Consider the following 18,891-nt stretch of genomic DNA (forward strand, 5'->3'; position numbering starts at 1 on the left):
ACCAATATTTGCCCACATCCTCAGTCTCGTTAAGCACTCTGTGTACCTCTTACATTACATAAGAAATATAAGAAGAGTTGAGAATCTGTAGCCAGAGATATTGAGCAGAGTCCTGGATGCATCATAGGGCAGCTAAGTGAATTTGGAAGTTATTTGGTCCCTTGGAATAATTTAATCAGTAAAAGATGGTAATAGTAATCCCTACTTCATAGGATATGAGAAGGTTTTATACAGGATCTTGGTAAGAGTCTTTAATTTTTATCATAAAGTCTTATATTAAACTAGTAGCCCGTTTGCACGAAGATTCGTGCAATAGACCTTCATTCACCTGGCTGCCTGCACCAGTTTTCTGCCGGCACCAGGGACCCAGGCCTTGGCTGTGGCCACCGCCTTCTGCCTTTTTCAGGGTCGGGGCTTGGCCCCGGGCGGTGGCCTTGGGCTCTGCGGCACCCAACATCCTTGCTAAGGATCGCAGGAGCCGACCCCCAGTGGTTTCCTGCGATCCGTGCAGGCTGCCTACTGGTGCCCAAGGCCAGGAAAGCCTCCGCCCCAGGCTTTCCTGGCCTTGGGCTCGCAGCACCCAGCGTCCCTGCTACTGATCACAGGAGCCGACCCCCAGTGGTTTCCTGCGATCGGTGCAGGCTCCCCGCTGGTGCCCAAGGCCCGGAAAGCCTCGGCCCCTGGGACCCCCGGGAGCGGCGGGAGGGGCGGGATGGGCCCGGCCAAGCCCCCCCAGGTGTCCGATCATACCCGGGACCCCGGGAGGGGCGGGAGAGGCCGGCCACGCTCCCCCAAGTGGCCGATCGACCCCCGGACCACCGGGAGGGGCGGGAGGAGCCAGGCCATGCCCCCCCAGGTGGCCTATCGACCCCCGGAACCCCAGGGAGGGGCGGGAGGGGCCGGGCCACGCCCCTCGGGTGGCCGATCGCCCCGGGACCCACGGGAGCGGAGGCATGGGTCCGGCCACGCCCCCCGGGGTGCGGATCGCCCCAGGCACCCCAGAGAGCAGCGGCATGGGTCCGGCCACTCCCCCCCCCCGGGGTGCCGATGGGCCCGGCCACGTCCCCCCGGGGTGCCGATCTCCCCAGGCACCCCAGGGAGCGGCGGCATGGGTCCGGCCACTCCCCCCCGGGGTGCCGATGGGCCCGGCCACGCCCCCCCGTAGTGCTGATCTCCCCAGGCACCCCGGGGAGCGGCGGCATGGGCCCGGCCACGCCCCCCCCCCCGGGGTGCCGATCGCCCCAGGCACCCCCGGGAGCGGCGGCATGGGCCCGGCCACTGGATCCGCCATCTTGATCTTCTCAATGGCGGATATGCCACCCGGAGTCCCGCCCCCAGCCTCCTGCCGGCCCAATCGTGGGCATAGCGGAGGTGCAGTCAATTTGCATGTTTCTCTATTATAAGGTAAGATGTTATGATTACTGTTCATTTCTCTTCTCTCAAACTTTTTTCACATTCTGCCTTATTTGCAAAGAACATTAAAAATGATCAGAAAATGTCTATGCATAGTTCTCATCGTACCAGCTTTGAATGATCTCTACATGATTGCTTTGACCTTGTTGTTTAAAAGATTTTGAACTCATTCTCTTTGCACTGGCATATGGACACCTGAAGTCATGTCATTCCCCAACATTTCTCCAGGTATTTTATTCTAAATGTTCCTGTACTTGTGTTTGTCACCTACAATGCCGTTGTCCAAAACATAATTTAGTTTTACTTCAAATTCCTGACTTAAAATCTTTTGTTCAGGTTAGCATGTCCCCCCCCCCCCCCCCAGACATTGTCTTTCCAGTCTCTACAAAACACTGCTATCCCCAGGACATTATTTTGATACATAACTCAATGTGCAAAAAACAAAATTTAGCAATTCAGATATTATTATGTATAAGACAGTGTGCTAAAAGTTTTAGTATATAAAATTCTCATCTAGGAAGGTTATAATCAAATGTGAGATATAATAAAAAAAGACAATTTTGTCCTGGCCGGTTTGGCTCAGTGGATGGAGCGTCGGCCTGCAGACTGAAGGGTCCCAGGTTCGATTCCGGTCAAGGGCATGTACCTTGGTTGTGGGCACATTCCCAGTGGGGGGTGTGCAGGAGGCAGCTGATCGATATTTCTCTCTCATCGGTGTTTCTGACTCTCTATCCCTCTCCCTTCCTCTCTGTAAAAAATCAATAAAATATATATATATTTTTTTTTAAAAAAGGAAGAAAAGACAATTTGTATGCTACAAGTCAGAATAATTTCTTTTCCCTACCTATTTTATTACCAGATATCCACTTCCATATTACTCCCTCTCTACAGAAATAATAAAGAGCCATTGGGGGACATGAAAAATGTTTGCAAGCTCTGTATCTACCTCAGATACATGCCTCTACCGCCAGATTAACGATGTCAAGTCACCACAGAACCTCCATGCTCCTCTATACCCCCGGACCCCCGGACCTGAAGGATTCATTCTGAAAGAGTTTTATTACCTATCTTATGGGGAAGAGATTTCTACATTTTTTTAGTCTTTACAGTACTGTCATCCATTCTTAGCATTTTGCCTAACACACAATTTAAAAAAGTACAAAGAGTAAAATAATCAAGAACCTGTATTGTTTAGAGAAGGTCAATGGAAAAGATGACAAATTCTTCTCAGTATTAAAAGGTACTGGCTGAGTTTCTATATTTATAGCAAATGTGAAAAAAACAAATTGGATCTATATTATTTACTAAAGGTTTACTCATTAAATCTTGGGAGAGTTATAATAATGCAATAATTCAACAAACATTTTCTTAATGCCTTTTAAATGTCAGGCACTCTGGTAAATGATGAAATAATGAAAAAAGAAGACAGATATAATCTCTGTCTTCATGGAGTATATTTGTTTTCTATAGCTGCTGTTACAAATTATCACAAACTTTGTGGCTTAAAAGCAACTCAAACTTATTATTTTACAGTTCTGTAGGTCAGAAGTCCAACTTGGGCCTCACTGGGCTAAAATCAAGATGTAAAAAAGGCCATATTGCTTTCTGGAATCTCTAAGACAGAGTCCTTTTCTTTGCTCTTTTTTGGGTTCAAAGGCTGGGTTTGTGACCCCCTTCCTCTACCTTGAAAGCCAGTGATGTCCTGATGTTTCTATGACCACAGCTGGAAAAGGTTCTCCACTCTTAAGACCTCATATGATTAGGTTGGGCCCACTTTAAAAATCCAAGGTACTCCCCCCATCTCAAGCTCTGTTCCCTTAACCTCATTTGCAAAGTCCTTTTTGCCTTGTAATATATTCACAAATTTTGGGGCTTAGGAAGTGGGCATCTTAGGTGCCATGATTCTTTCTGCCTATTATATGGGGCCAACTTGAAAGCCAATAGGGCAGGCAGGTGACTGAAATGAGTGAGATGGGTGGGTGAAGGCAGTGGTGAACCTAAGCATTTATACACTGATTGTTAACACATGAGAATGCTGGCTCCATGTTGCCAGATCTTCCCATATTTCAAGAAAAGCTAGAAATCTGGATTATGTGGAACATACCAATTTTTAAAATGTGAGCAACTGTGTTGGGTTGGTTCCCCAGGAGCAGACCCTGAGTTGAAAAGTGGTATATAAGTTTATTTAGGAAGTCCTCCAGGGAAACTGGGAAGGAGTGGGAGAACCAGGACCAGGAAGGGGAAAAATCCCAGCCAGGGTACAATCTTAGGCAAACTCCTACAGCCTGATCCCACAGGGGAAATCTAGAGCGTAAGTTATATCTCATAGCTATCCCCATGCAGAGCAAGGGAGCTGGGGCTTTCGTAAGTGTGCGCTGCTCAGCGATTGGTGAAGAGAAACAGACACGTGAGGGGCAGGTAAACTACCTGGCATTACTTGGATGGTCATGAATAATAGTGCCCATGTTATTTTCTTATTTGGCCTAATCTTTATATGCCCCTAGACATCAGAGTAACAATTGTTAAAAGTATCTGTAGGGCTAGATGACAATCTTAATTCTAAATGCCCTTTTAAATCTAGGAAAGTGTGCATAGGAGACTGTAATAATATCAGTAAAAGGCTTTATAATTTAGCCATTTGAGTTAATGTGTTCTCATAGAGAAGGCCTGGGAAGTAGACCTGGCCAGTGTTGATGATAAACATTTATTCCACTGTCTTTAGTCCTTTCTTGGAAACCACCATCCAACGCCTGAGACTACGTACGAGACTTGATTTTGCTACTCAAAACAATGTCATTTGCACCTTTGCAACAGTTTCATGAAGTAATCTGGCTTTCTCTGGAACAATAGGTTTTCTGGGGATCACAACAAAGATGCCAGTTTTTATTTTTATATGTTCTGAAACACTAAAAAACCCCAGATGTATTAAAAATCATCAGATGTTAATTAAGACACCCTGGCAAATTGGTCACTTTTTCAGAACTCAAAATATTGAGTTGATATTTTAAGAGATATTTAAGAATATTCGTGACTCCTTTGTCACTCCTTTCTGCAAGGGTTTTGTGGGAATTTTGAGGATAAATAAATTTGGTGAACACATTTAGTTATAAGTAAACCTACTTGTAGGTCATTTTTGGATGTCGTGAAGAAGATGGAAATGGTATTAGAAAGTAATAATAAGGCAGCTGAAAAATTTGGAATCCAATGTTTTAATTATCATTTTGTTTACAGAGCTGACTGAAATTGGAAAAAGAGAGCAGTTGACTTTTTATTGTGCTCAAGAGAACATGTGGTGTTACTCTAGGGATAATCTCGTGAGTCTTATTAAAGTAAGATTATATGACTGTGCATTGAAAGCTTTGGCTCAATTCTGATCATCTACACTTAACCCGGTCATAGTTATATCCTCACAATATTCTAGATGTTGCAACCACTATCAGTTGCCCAACTCAACAATAGATTCCATATGGACACATTTGCCTTTTGGAGTTCCCATCACAATTTTTCATTAGAAATTTATTTTAATTGGTTTAAGGCACCAATACCATGTACTAAAGGCTACTACTGCATTAATTGGAAGACCAACTCATAGAAAAATAATCAGAAATATTTGTATGTTCAATTCCTAGCAGTTTTCCATGAGGCCAATAACTTGGATTTGTTTTTATAGAGTCTTGTTGTATAAATTGCATACATAATTTGCTAGTATTTCTTACCTTATGTTTCATCTTTACACTGTCATGTGTTAGGTCTCAAATATTATCTACAGAACAACCATGGTGAAAACAGAGGTGTTTTAGTCAAGTGAGCATGGGGTATAGGCTATTTATCCAAAAATGGTGATGGGGTCGAAAGAACACCAGTTTGAAAGTGGGATGGCTTGGTTTTGATTTTTACTAGTGTGTGACAATCCGTGAGTGTCCTAGCCTCTGCATATCGATTTCCTCACCTCCAAAATGAGGAGTGTAAATTTAGACAACTTTTGAAGTCTTTTCCAACTCTGACATTTTGCTCCATTTTCTGTTCCTTCATTCAAACAGGCTAGAGACAAGTCAGGATGACATCACTGTCTCCTCCCTTGTTCAACTGATTTATCCTACACTTTGGTTATTTTCTTTCTAATCTTGAAGTCCAAGCTTAGGAAATCCCAGCTGTTCAAACGTGGCCGGCCGTGTACAGGGAGGTACTGGACTTTCTCCTCATCACTCAAGCCATTTGTTCCCTCCACTCACACCATAGTATTCATCTTTGTGTTTCCATTCTTTTTGCTCTGACTCCAGGGCAGTGAAAAGAAAATTGCTCCCATGATACCAGCCACATTTCTTTCCTCTGGCTATTTTCAACTGGTGGCCCTGGGAGGATATGACAAGCTGGACTCTGGAGGAACCTCAACTTTATGACTTCTTCTACCTGCAGCACCTGGACTCTACTGGACAGACCTTGGTGAAGGCTCTCCTCTGGGATCAGGTGCTAGGGCCATGCTTTTCTTTGCAAGTAGGGACATTCTTTTCTGAGTGAGCACTCTTTCTTTCCTGGACTTCAGGGCTTGTTTAAATAGTTCAAAGCTGTTCACATTAATTACATGTGCTATTTGTACCCCGCTCATTTCTTTGGTTCTGTACTGTTGCTAGAACAACCTGTAAGTTCCTTTAGAGCCAAATATTTCTTCTTTCTATGAAAGAAATTCTGGAGTCTGTACAGAAGGGGAGGGAAGGGAGAATATGGGAGAGGAGAGGGGAGAAAATGAGCCACTTTCACTCCCTTTCTAGTTTCTCTTCTTATTCTGGAAATTTATATTATGAATGACATAGGGAGGGGGACATGGAAAGAGCACCTATTTTTTCTCTTAGGTCCTATAAAACACATATGTGATTAGAAGAGGCTGAGAGTATAACTCAGAGAAATTTGGAGTTTACAGCCTTGACTCTGCTTGTAGGAATGCTTCCCTTGGGGCCAGATATCCAAAGGCTGTATGAGACTGTATATCCCAAGAACCCAACACAGTTGTTCAGCACTTGTTTCCTATCCATTGACTCATTCTAAGTATTTACTAGGCTCAAAAAAAACAAAACAAAAAAAACACAACAAAACAAAAGATAGTCAATTGAAATAAAAATCACTCTTAATTATAAGGTTGTGTGATGGGGACACCTACCCCAAATGATGTAGAGAGATGTAGAAGAGATTTAGAAGGAGGTATCTTTTGTGTCTCAGGGTTTCTCAACCTTGGCATTATTGACATTTTGGGGGAGAGGCGGGAGTGCCCTGTGCATTGTAGGATGTTTAGCAGTATTCTTGATTTTTACCTGCTAGACACAATAGCATCCCCATTCCCTAAGTTAGGACAACAAACAACATCTCTAGATATTGCCAAATGTCCACTAGGAAACATAATCTTCTTTGGTTGAGACAACTGCCCTATACTAAATAATTCTTTGTTTTACACTATTCTAGCATGTGACATAATGTTCTCTGCTATATGGAAGCTAGTTGTTTCACTCAAAACCAATTTACAAAAGCTGACAAAGGCCAATTTCACAAAATGTCATTTGCCAAAGGATCAAATACCAAATGAGTAATTCACAAAATGTACCATATTTACTCAATTCATAAAAAGTTGTTTTAAGGAATAGTAAATGAATTTTCAAGAAAAAATACGTTCTTAAGGAATCTATACTCAAATTCTTTGAATATATTTTAAAATATTATTCTTTTTTTAAAACATACGTTTTTTAATTGATTTTTAGAGAGGGAGGGAGGAAGGAAGAGGGAGAAATAGAAACATCTATGAGAGAGGAACATTGATCGTTGCCTCCGGAATGCCCCCCACTGGGGATTGATCCTGAAACCTGGGCATGTGCCCTGACCAGGAATCGAATCAGTGAATTGGTTCAACCACTGAGCAACGCTGGCCAGGCAAAAATATTATTCTTAAACATGCTTTTGGAAAATCAACAAAGCAGTTAAGCATAGCAAATTATTTTTCAGTGAATTTGTTTTCAGAGAAGTAATGTTAAGAAACAGACTTCAAGTTTTATTATATCTGTCTTCATGTTGTCAGAGTGGTATCTGTCCTTGGAAGTGACCTTAGTGACCATAAAGGTAACGCATTAGACACGTTTAAAATGTGTATCTCTTGAGAAGAATAAAACAAGTATGTTGGTGTCATTTCTCTTTGCAGCAAAGAAAACCAAAGCTATATCATCTTGGGTTCACAAAATAAGCATTTTTGAGTTAATATCATGGTTCCTCTGCCTACATTAAAATAGTAACTTGGCCTTTAAGCTAAGGTAACATATAGAACCTACCCAGATAGAGCTCTCCTTTGTTTGACCTCTTTAATTGACATAATTTTTATAATTTTCCAATGTTAGTTATAACAGCAGCATCTGGTTACAGGTGGGCAAGAGAAATGATGCTATGGCACACCTATTGTATTCCACTTAATGTGTGAAGGTTTGATTTGAGAAGTTTATGGGGACAGGAGAAGTACAGTTGAAAAAATGAAGGGGAGAAAAATAAATATTCTAAGACTCTTTTTGCCCTGAAGAATACCTGTTAGATTTATTCCTTTGGATTAAGTAGAAAGAGCAGAAAGGGAAAAGCATGGTCTCTGAAAAGGTGGCAACATTACTTAGAAGGTGGAAGGATTCAGGGGATGCCATTAGATTTAAGCATCCTTTAAATTTAAGTGAGGCTGAATGTTATCAGTTTACATAGCTTTCACTTTAAAGAACACTTTCAGAGGGGTTATAGGGCATACACGTTATGCCCTATATGTTGTGGAGAACCCTAGGATCATAAACCCTAGTTTAAAAAATATCTAATTGGGTTACTAGAAGTTAAAGATTCAGCCAATAGACATGGGTGTTGAAGGCAGAGAGAACATTTCAAGAGAAAGTATTATAAATAGGTTCAGATCAAATCATTTCTTGTGATATTTATCTTTTAAACTAAGGTTAGCTTGGTTGGTAAAACTTAGAAAAGATGCTTTTTGGTGTTTGAATGTTTATTGATTTTATAACTCATTAGCAGGTTACATGCTTAGAACTGCCATAGGAAATATGCTATTGATTTCTATCCCTAATGGACATGATTGATATGGTACTTCTGTCTTATTAGCTTAGACAAAGCTTCAGAATCCTTCTCATCATATTACTTTTAGCAGTCACTACCAAATAATTAGAGTTGACACATGAGTAAAAGCTCACTTTTATCTCTGATGTTTGCAGGTCGACTTGTATACCCATTTTTACTAAGTTATCTCTAAGATATCTTCATATTATAGTACTCACAGATTGTTGGTGAAATCTAGATGCTTGTCTTGTTAGTGCCACTTTTTGGCATATACTTTGGAGTACACTTGGCTGGAGATTAAATAACCTGAAAGATTTCCCCTGATATAGCACATTGTGTCATTCTTTCATAGTACTTTGAAAACATCAAGTCTTTTATTTGAAGGCAGAGAACTTTAAGCACTCAATAAATAGTTGTTATTTTGACTTTTTCCAATTCTCACATCATCACCAATAATAAGTGGTATTCTGAAAGTACAGTTCTGTATAACTCAATCCCTATTTTATTTTATTTTGAAAGTTCATTAAATCTGGGGACAGTGAAACAATGGAAGGGCTTAAGGTAGAAGAATCAACAGGAGAGAGACTAGGTGGTATGCTTTGGCTCCATAGAAATGTTATAGAAAAGAAGTGAACCATGGTGGAGCTGCTGTTAGCTCACTGAAAGGTCAGAGTAAAAGGGACCTTGGAAAAAGGTTCAGGGAGTTATCCTGGGACAAGCTGTTGCTGCCCACTGCTCCCCTGGTTGCAGATCTCATGGGGACCCTCATAGTTTAGGAGAGGAAAGTAAAGATGCATGCCAGAGAGGAAAGGAAGGTGTGGGCATGCTCCAGCGAGCCCCCTCACTCTCCATTTTAATTAGAGATTCTACTCAGTGAACAGATGTAGAGTTGAATGCCACATAATTGTTCCTATGCAGCTTTGGAGTAGTTCCACCACGCTACATTGCCTCATTATGTTTGGCTCTACAAAGGCCAAGTTTTTCTTGGAACTTGGAAAAATAGCCTTTATCAGCTTCAATTACATTGAAATCTCTCTTTGAAATAAAATTTGTAACTTTGGCCAGAATAGATATATTTATGTCTTGCTCATTCTTATATTCTGTTCCCTCAACTGCCTTTGAAAATTTTTCTTAAACAAATCAACTGCACTTGCCCATTTTGTAACCCTTTTAAAAGAAGGTTAAAACCTTCTTTACTTTTACACATATTTATTATATGTACACATATTTGCAATACTTAAATATTTACAACTTCTGGGAGGTAATTGGGCTCTCAATAGATTTGGCTACTATCTCACCACCTGTTTATTTATTTATTTATTTATTTCAAGCAAAAAGTATTGAATCTCTACTGAGAGCCAGGAACGTTGATAGGAATAACAGGAAAGATGATACTGGGAGGTTTTGGCATTTTGCCTTTGCTGGTAGATGCAGAACCAATGTCATCTATCTTTTGTTAGAATAACAACAGGCTAGTCCTCATCTGTTAACTTAGGAAACATCAAATTACTTTTGCATCTTCTATACACAAGGCAATTAATATTATATTAGGGTAGCTTTAGATTCTATTACCTAGGTCATGTCATTGTGTCTATATTAATTTAGACTCTTTGTTTACTAAATTTTTTTCCATTCTCATAAGTGTTGCTGTTAAGCCACATTCTTTCTTTCCCGACCTTGTACAATTGATTTTATTCTTATTCTAAGACAAGTTACTTTATTCTTATAAAACTTTATGTCAATATTAGTCAGATTTTTAAGCCCAGAGAGAGTATTTTGAATTTATGTCCTGTTGATATAGATCTTCAAATTATTGGTTTTCTAAAGATTATATAAGCATGTGTTTGCCTTCATATGAATAACTGATAAACACATGGACTAGGACAGTGGTCAGCAAACTCATTAGTCAACAGAGCCAAATATCAACAGTACAATGATTGAAATTTCTTTTGAGCCCTAACCGGTTTGGCTCAGTGGATAGAGCGTCGGCCTGCGGACTGAAGGGTCCCAGGTTCGATTCCGGTCAAGGGCATGTACCTTGATTGCGGGCACATCCCCAGTAGGGGGTGTGCAGGAGGCAGCTGATCCGTGTTTCTCTCTCATCGATGTTTCTAGCTTTCTATCCCTCTCCCTTCCTCTCTGTAAAAAATCAATAAAATATATTAAAAAAAAAAAGAAATTTCTTTTGAGAGCCAAAATGTTTAAACTTAAACTATATAGGTAGGTACATTGTTATTAACTTAATTAGGGTACTCCTAAGCTGGCCTCTGCTAAAGACTCAAGGGGCCAAAGAGCCGCATGTGGCTCGCGAGCCGCAGTTTGCCGACCACTGGACTAGGACAAGGCCAAAAATAAGCCTTAAAGCACAGTATCTCTTTAGTCAGGCACAAATCCCCCTTACTCTGCCAAAACCTAGCTTACATTTATTCAGCTTATCTACTAGTATAAAGTTATTTTGAGAGAATTTGTCAAATGTTTTAAGACATTCTCTCTTATCTACAAACTTTGTTCCTCCAACTTGTAAATGAACTTATTCTATAATACCTTCAATTTAGACCTGTGGATAGGCCATTTTCAGTTCTAAGATGAGGCAAAATGTGGAAAGCATCTCTCTAAGAAAGATAAATTTGTTAATGCATCTGACAATGGATTGGAGCTAGAAAGACAGGAAAAAGGAACACAGCAGAGGAAGCCTAAACACAATCAATGCAATATCCGTGGTCGGCAAACTGTGGCTCGTGAGCCACATGCGGCTCTTTGGCCCCTTGAGTGTGGCTCTTCCAGAAAATACCATGGCCTGGGTGAGTCTATTTTGAAGAAGTGGCGTTACAGGAAGTTTAAGTTTAAAAAATTTGGCTCTCAAAAGAAATTTCAATCATTGTACTGTTGATACTTGGCTCTGTTGACTAATGAGTTTGCCGACCACTGTAATAGTTAATGAAAGCCCCAGCTAAGGTGTGTGAAGTAAAGATGGAAAGGATGGAAGAAATCCAGTGCATATTGGAAGGAAAGATCAATAGAGTTTCTTGACTTTATAGGGAATTCAAGGATGACTCTGGGCACCCAAAATGAGGAAATTTGGAGGGGGGGTATAGTATTCTAATATGCACAGGTTGTATACAGAAATATTTGAGTGCTTTTTATTCTGTGTTTTTTTTAATAACATCATATCTTATGTTGCATTTGGTATAGAACAGGAGACATTAATTATCAATGTCAATTTAATCTGAAATAACAAATATAAAGATAGTCTATTCTTTCATTCATGTAATGTCATTTCACACCATTCCACTTAGTGTCCACCCACTTCCCTTATCTGAAGCTCTTCAAGATGTTTAAATCAAGTGAGTCCACAACTCAATGTATGGTAACTGAAAACTGGGCAAGAGGTTAAGATTAGAGATGGAGAGAATGCTGGAAATCATATAGGAAGAGAAACAGAGGTATGAAGATCATACTTTCAGTAAAGGGAATAAAAGAAGAGGGCTGAAACAAAGAGTAATTGATAGGGGTGGTAGGATAAACAAAATAAAATAAAAGAAAGCCAATATGTCAGTTTCTGGTAGGAGAGAATGGTCAAATATATAAATGTTACCCAAATGAGATATTTGGATTTGTTTAGAATGATATTGGTAACTTTATAGGTTAATTATAAAAGATTGGATAGGATAAATAACAGATTCCAGGGAATGCCTGGTTAAAAAAAGAAATGGATTCTGAAGCTATGTGGGTTGACAGGAGGAACATCTGCATCAAACTGCTTATGTTTTTAGATGGGAGAGATGTGAGCGTGTTTTAAGGCTGGAGGAAAGAGGGTAATTTAGAGAGGGAGACTAGAAATACTAAAGTGTTTTCTTGTAGTGTTAATTGCAGGAAAGGTATTTGTGGAGACAGAAACAGGAGAATTGTCAAAGGACAAGAGGAAATCTTATCTTTAGGACTGTGGGTGGCTTCTTTCTCTGAGACTGGGTGAGAAGGATAAATATAAAAAGGGCTACTCATTCAGCGAATGCCAGAGAACTTGGACTCCTCACTTTCAGAACTTGTCAAGAGTAGTTCTGCTAATTTGAAGTTTGACTTACAGTATTCACTTGCTCATCTCCTTGGTACCTTGATTTAAGATTTTGCTAGTTTATCCTCTGTCTGATGATTAATTTCCTTAATCTCCCTTCTTCAAGTCTTCTGAAAACCCCATTGCAGAGAGGTATGAATGGGGAGCACAGGCGGGGTCCCATTTACTTGGGCTCATTTACTTTAGGGTCCTAAATATAAGGTGAGTTACGGGTCATTGCTGGAGCTTCCTGACCATGAATAATTGCTCTGCCAGTGAAGTAGAGAACATGGCATTTCGCCTTTATGAATTTATTTTTGTGTTACCAAGTATTTTTTAAAAATTCCTTGGGGTTTTCACTGTTTAAGAATGCCCACAAGTTGTTTTTATTTTAATAAACATTTGCTTAGGGTTGCATTTCTCTTAGAATCTCTTTTTTCCTTTGTTTCTTTCTCCCTAGTTTCTTTTCTCTCATTCTTCCTCCCCTTCTCCCTCCCTTCTATAAATAATGAGTCCTTATAAAGTACTGTGTGAGGCTGGAGATGCAAAGATGAATATGAGTCCTCAAGTACCTCAGAGTCTAAGGAGGCACGTGGATATCAACCCAATGATAGCATGTGAAGTAAATACTAGGTGTGCTGAGATCAATGCACTAAAGCTCAGGAGTTTTACTGGTGGGTAAGAAAGAAGGGTTATGTCCTTTGGAACATACAACAATATCAAAAGAAAGGAGGCTTGAGAGGAGAATCCTAGCAGGTAAACTTGGCAGTAAGAAAATAGCATCATGAGGTAGAAAAACATTAAAGCCACAGACTATGTCTGGGTCTGTCCTGAACACAGGTATGGGTAGACAGATCATAATTCATGATGTTTCATTCTTGAGCTTCAGTGTTTTTGTTGTCTATCAATGAGCAATTAGCACACGACGGTATGTGAATCCAACCCAGGGTTAGGAGAGAATGTTTTATTAAATTATGTCTCTACTCTCAAACAATAGTGTCGTAAATTTGCCAAGCTGATTTTGGAAGCCGGAATAGCTCACATAAATCAATTTTAACTGGGAAGACTTAGATCTAATCTCAATTAATAATGAACTTCACTGGGATGTTGTCTTTCCTGTAGCAGTTACCCAAATAAATATGGATAATTTATATTTTGACTTATCCCCATGACTCTCATTGTTAGGACACTGGAATTATTGTCAATGGCAAAACACAAAAGGGGAAAGAGAAGATGGGGACTGGGAAAATGAATTTAAGTCCAACTTTTTCTTACCAAACACTTCTCTTCAGTACAACTTTATTATTATTTTTATAGAGCTATTAAATGTCATGTTTGGAGTAAATGTCATTAAAGATCCAGAGGCAAATTAGAAAAATAACATCTGACATTAATAAGAAAATATCTGCCTAGAACTACACAAGCTGGTAGAAAGAGACTTCTCTGTACCACCACCACCTTCACATGTTTTCAACTCAACCCCCATCCATCCCTAATCCTTTTTCTCCAAAAGGACATCTAGTAACAATGCATGTAGCCAATGAAAGAAACTGTCTCACTGCCTTAGAATTTTATTAACTCCTCTAGTTATGAAGAAGTAATAGTTTATTTTCCCAAAAATGTTCTGCTTAGGACATGATGCAAACCATCCCTTAAAATGGTGGTTTGAGAAATTGCACATGATAGTGAGCAGTGCATTCTTTTTAAATGTCAGCAATGTGCCAGCCAATACTCAGATTATAGAATTTGAGTACTCTCACTTTAGAGGCTTTTTCAGTGGAAAATTTTTGTTCCAAACCCACATTAACCTATGCTGAGAAATGATTTTCAGTTGTTTTCAAGAGATTATTTCAATGTTCAGATGGCCTGCTTAATGATAACAATTAGGTCACCACCACATGATGGCTTTTTGGGAATACTGATCTAATTGTGTTGCACATCATCATCGGTTTAGAAATGTCTATGATACTTCTCTTCTGTTATTATAGCTTGTCTACAAATTTATTTTAATAATGATTCTACCTAATTGTTTTAATTCCTCCTTCAGATCAAGGATTGTCATAACCTTTAGAGTAGTGGGGAAAGTGATAAATATTCATTTAATACTTTGTCTTTTCCAGAGACTTAAAAAATAACATATCTTAATATATTTATTTCATCATTGTTATTAATATAATTTATTAAGCACCTAATATTTGACATATTCTCTGCTGAGAATACTCCATGTATTGTCTCTAAACCTCTCAACAGCTTTTTTAGAAGTAGCTCAAATAATGGCAAAGATAGATTTTAAGTTTATATTCAGTCAATACAAGGCCCTTCTTTAATTAGATCAAATTGTTATCTCCCGTGCAAGAAATGATGACTTCACTTGGTTTTCTGTTCACCTGTGCAACACTCTTCCACCAGTAACATCCCCCATTACATTACAGTAAATGTCATTTAAAAATCCAGAAGCAAATTAGAAAATTAACATCTGAGTTTAGTAAGAAAATTTCTGTTTAGAACTGTACAAACTGCTGGAAAGAGAATTTTCTGTACTACCACCACATGGCGCGATAGACATCTGGTAAGAATGTGCTTATCTGCCTTGCTGGTGTGCTCAGTGATTGAGCTTCCACCCAGGAACCTGGAGATCAGGAATCAGTCCCCAGCCAGGGCATATGACTGGGTTGCGGGCTCAATCTCCAGAAGGGGGCATTCAGGAGGCAGCTGATGGATGATGTTTCTCTCTCATTGATGTTTCTGTCTCTCTATCCCTCTCCCTTCCTCTTTCTCTAAAAAAAGAAGGAAAAAAAAAAAAGAATGCTCTTATTCAATGAAAGACAACTGTCTAATTGGCTCTGTGAGAGGGCATACACGTCATTTGAAAGATGCCCCCAACAAACCAGCAGCCCTTCATGTAACTGAGAATTACTGCTATATAGACATCTTTATAACATAATGATTCTCTAATTAATTATGCACCTATATAAAAAGTGACACCTGAAAGACATTTATGTACCTCCATAAAATTACTACTGAAAACATGATGCATTGTAATTTAGTGTTCCTTAAGAATCATTTGGATGTATTCTTAGAGTTCAATTCCAGAAAAAAAAAAGTCCCAATGAAATAAATAAGAATATAACAACAAAATAATTCAGAAGAAAATAGCAGGAAGTGTGGTGATGTTCTCATCAAGATGAAACCCAATCATATTTATGTTTTGCTTTGTGTCTTGGCTCTCAGAAAACTCAGATTTATATTTTGTATTAAATGACAGCACTTATCTTTATCTTAGATTGGTGGAAAATGATTTATCTTTTGATTGCTCTCAATATTTGATACTTAATCTTTTGTTCTTAATTTAATGTTCTGTTTTATGTCTTTGATTTTAAGCTGTCTCAAATAACCTTTTATATAAAAAACAATAAAGCAGTTCCACTGAAGATTGCTCAAGTTTCTAAGTTTTTTCTCACTTTACATTTTTATTAACCACTTATATCTAATCATTCGCATGTCCTTTTTATTCTTCCTTAAAAGAAGATTCTTTCCATCCTCTTACTCTCACCATTTCCATCTGCAGAAGTCTAATTCAAACTTTCCTCGTTATTGAATTACTGAATCTTCCCCAACTGATTTTCCTCCCCTCAACCTCTTTTCTTGTCAATTTATCATTTCTTCATCCTGCCTATAAATGGGCATTAGTCACCATTGTGTTCCAGTTGCTGTGTCCTTGTGATTTAATAATGAGCAAGATAGACATTAAAGATAGACATTCAGTAAATAATACTCAGGCATTGATAGTTTTTTTTAAAGCACCCATATAATGACAGTACTCAAGCCAGCTTAAGAACCCCAGTTGTAAACATAGGACAGGGACACTGACTGGGGCACGTGTACTCTTCCTCCTGTGTGAAACTTCAGGAATCACTCTTTTTTTTTCTTATCTGACAAGTAGAGGGTAATTCAATCTCGTTGTTGATAATTGGTATTCCCTGTGATGTTTGCTGATTCTTGAAAGGTTTGGAGTTGTTAGACCAGCAGTTTTGAGGTTATTTTCTTCCAGGCACTTTATTGCTATTAGGAGTCATGGTCTCCAGGTGGGATTCTGTTCCAAACACCTTGGTTTTGCATAAGTGTGGTTAATGAAGAGATCAACACAGTTTTTTTTTTTCTTCTGCATTCTCTTAGAAAGGGAATAAATATCACATGATCTCACTCATTTGTGGAATATAATGAACAACATAAACTGATGAACAAAAATAGAACTAGAGACATAGAAGCATCAAACAGACTGTCCAACCTATGAGGGAAGGCAAGGGGGGAGATGAGGGGGTAAGAGATCAACCAAAGGACTTGTATGCATTCATATGAGCATAACCAGTGGACAAAGTAGCAGGGTGGGGGCAAGCGCTGGCGGGTGGGAGTGGATGGGGAGAGGTCAATGGGTGAAAAAGGAGACCCTGTAATGCTTTAAACAATAAAGAACTTAAATTAAAAAAAGAGTACTTTTTTGAACTGAGCAATGTGTATACACAAAGTAAATTATATACACGTTTAGAGCAAGGTTTAAATAAATTTAAGACAAAAACCCAGAATTATTTGATTCTGTATTTCTTATCTCTGAATTGTTGTTAAACATTGATTAACATAGTTATGTTTTCTCATGCTTGCACAGAATTAGCTCACTGTGAAGATCTTACTCAGAGTGATTTTATATACTAACTAGAGGCCCGTTGCATGAAGAGATTCGTGCAATAGGCTTTCCTTCCCTTGGCTTCCAGCACCGGTTTTCCTCCAGCACCCAGGACCCAGGCCTTCGCTCTGGCCAGAGTCTGCCATCTTCATCTTTGCTGCAGACTCAGGCTGGAGTCTGCCATCTTTGTCTTTGCTGCAGACACCGGCCGGAGTCTGCCATCTTTGTTTTTGCTGCTTTGCTGCAGACTCCGGCCGAAGTCTGCCGTCTTCGTCTTTGCTGCAGACTCCGGAGTCTGCAGTCTTGTCTTCACTGCGGCACTCTGCTCCCTTCGCCCCCCGCCCTCCCACTCATAACAGGCGTCCTGCCCCGCCTGGCCACTCCACACCTGGAGCAGCTGGGTGGCCACCATCTTTGGCCTTCTAATTTGCATACTCACTCTGATTGGCTGTGGGCGTAGCAGAGGTATGGTCAATTTACATGTTTGTCTATTATTAGGTAAGATTGCTTTTCATGATGCCTCTACAAGGAGTCAAAACTCCTGTAGTCCTTTATTCAGGCTTTAATTCTTTGAACAACCATTTAATACTTTAATAGAAAAGTCATCTATTTGGCTTTGCAGTTTCTTAGCATTTTTTCCTGTGTGATTTCAGTTGGAGAAAGCAGAAACCCACAGAAAAAAGTTATATAGTTTTTTACTTTGGTAAAAGTAGTCACTTTCCTGCTCATTAAAATATTCTTTATTTGAGTATCCTTCCCAGTTCTTGCTCCATTTCATCTGGTATTTGCCATACATTTATGTGCCTTGGTACTCTTCTCAATCAGATTGAATCTAGAAGCATAGACACTCTCTAGGGCATATTTTTCTGCTTACAGCTTTAATTACAGAAGTCTCAGTTTACCAGGATAAGATAATTAAATAGAGCATGTGTTCTAAGTCTTTAAAAATATATACAACAGCATGGTTTCTCCATAGCCCAACATAAATAGATTCTTATTTTTAACAGCATAATTAAGATTTCTTAACATTCTCATACAAAAAAAAAAAAAACATTTTCCAAGAATATCAAGATTTCTTTTTTTCCCATTCTTTGGACCTTACTTGAAATAGAATGCTTTCATTGATATGATCTAGGAATTAATTAGATGTTTGTAAAAGTTATTTTAATTGACAAAGAACATGTCAAGAATTTTCCATTCTATTGTATCATTACAAATTGGTAAGTGTCCATATTGATAATGGAATATTGTTCAGTACCTGCAGAAGAAAAGTATATCTTTCAAGAAAGTATAAAAAGCACCACTGATATTACACATGTAATGAATCTATATATATAAAAAACTAATATGCAAAGTGTCCCCTCGGGAGTTCAACCGTGAGACCGGGAGTTCAATCACTCGCTGTAACATGTGCTGACCACCAGGGGGTGGCATGGAACATGTCGGGTGACCAGCAGTGGTGGCGGGGCGCTGAGGGAACAAGGGAAGGAGGAGGCGAGGAGGCAGGGAGGTGGCGAACCTGATTGGCCCTGATCACTGGCCAGGCCTAGGGACTCTACCCATGCACCCACTGGGCCTCTCATATAAATATAAAAGTTTTGAAACAAGGAACTAATTTTACCCATTATCTTCCTAATTTTTCCACTCAAAAATTGTACAGAGCCTTTCA

This window comes from Cnephaeus nilssonii, assembly GCF_951640355.1.
Source record: "Cnephaeus nilssonii genome assembly, chromosome: 3".
Taxonomy (NCBI): domain Eukaryota; kingdom Metazoa; phylum Chordata; class Mammalia; order Chiroptera; family Vespertilionidae; genus Cnephaeus; species Cnephaeus nilssonii.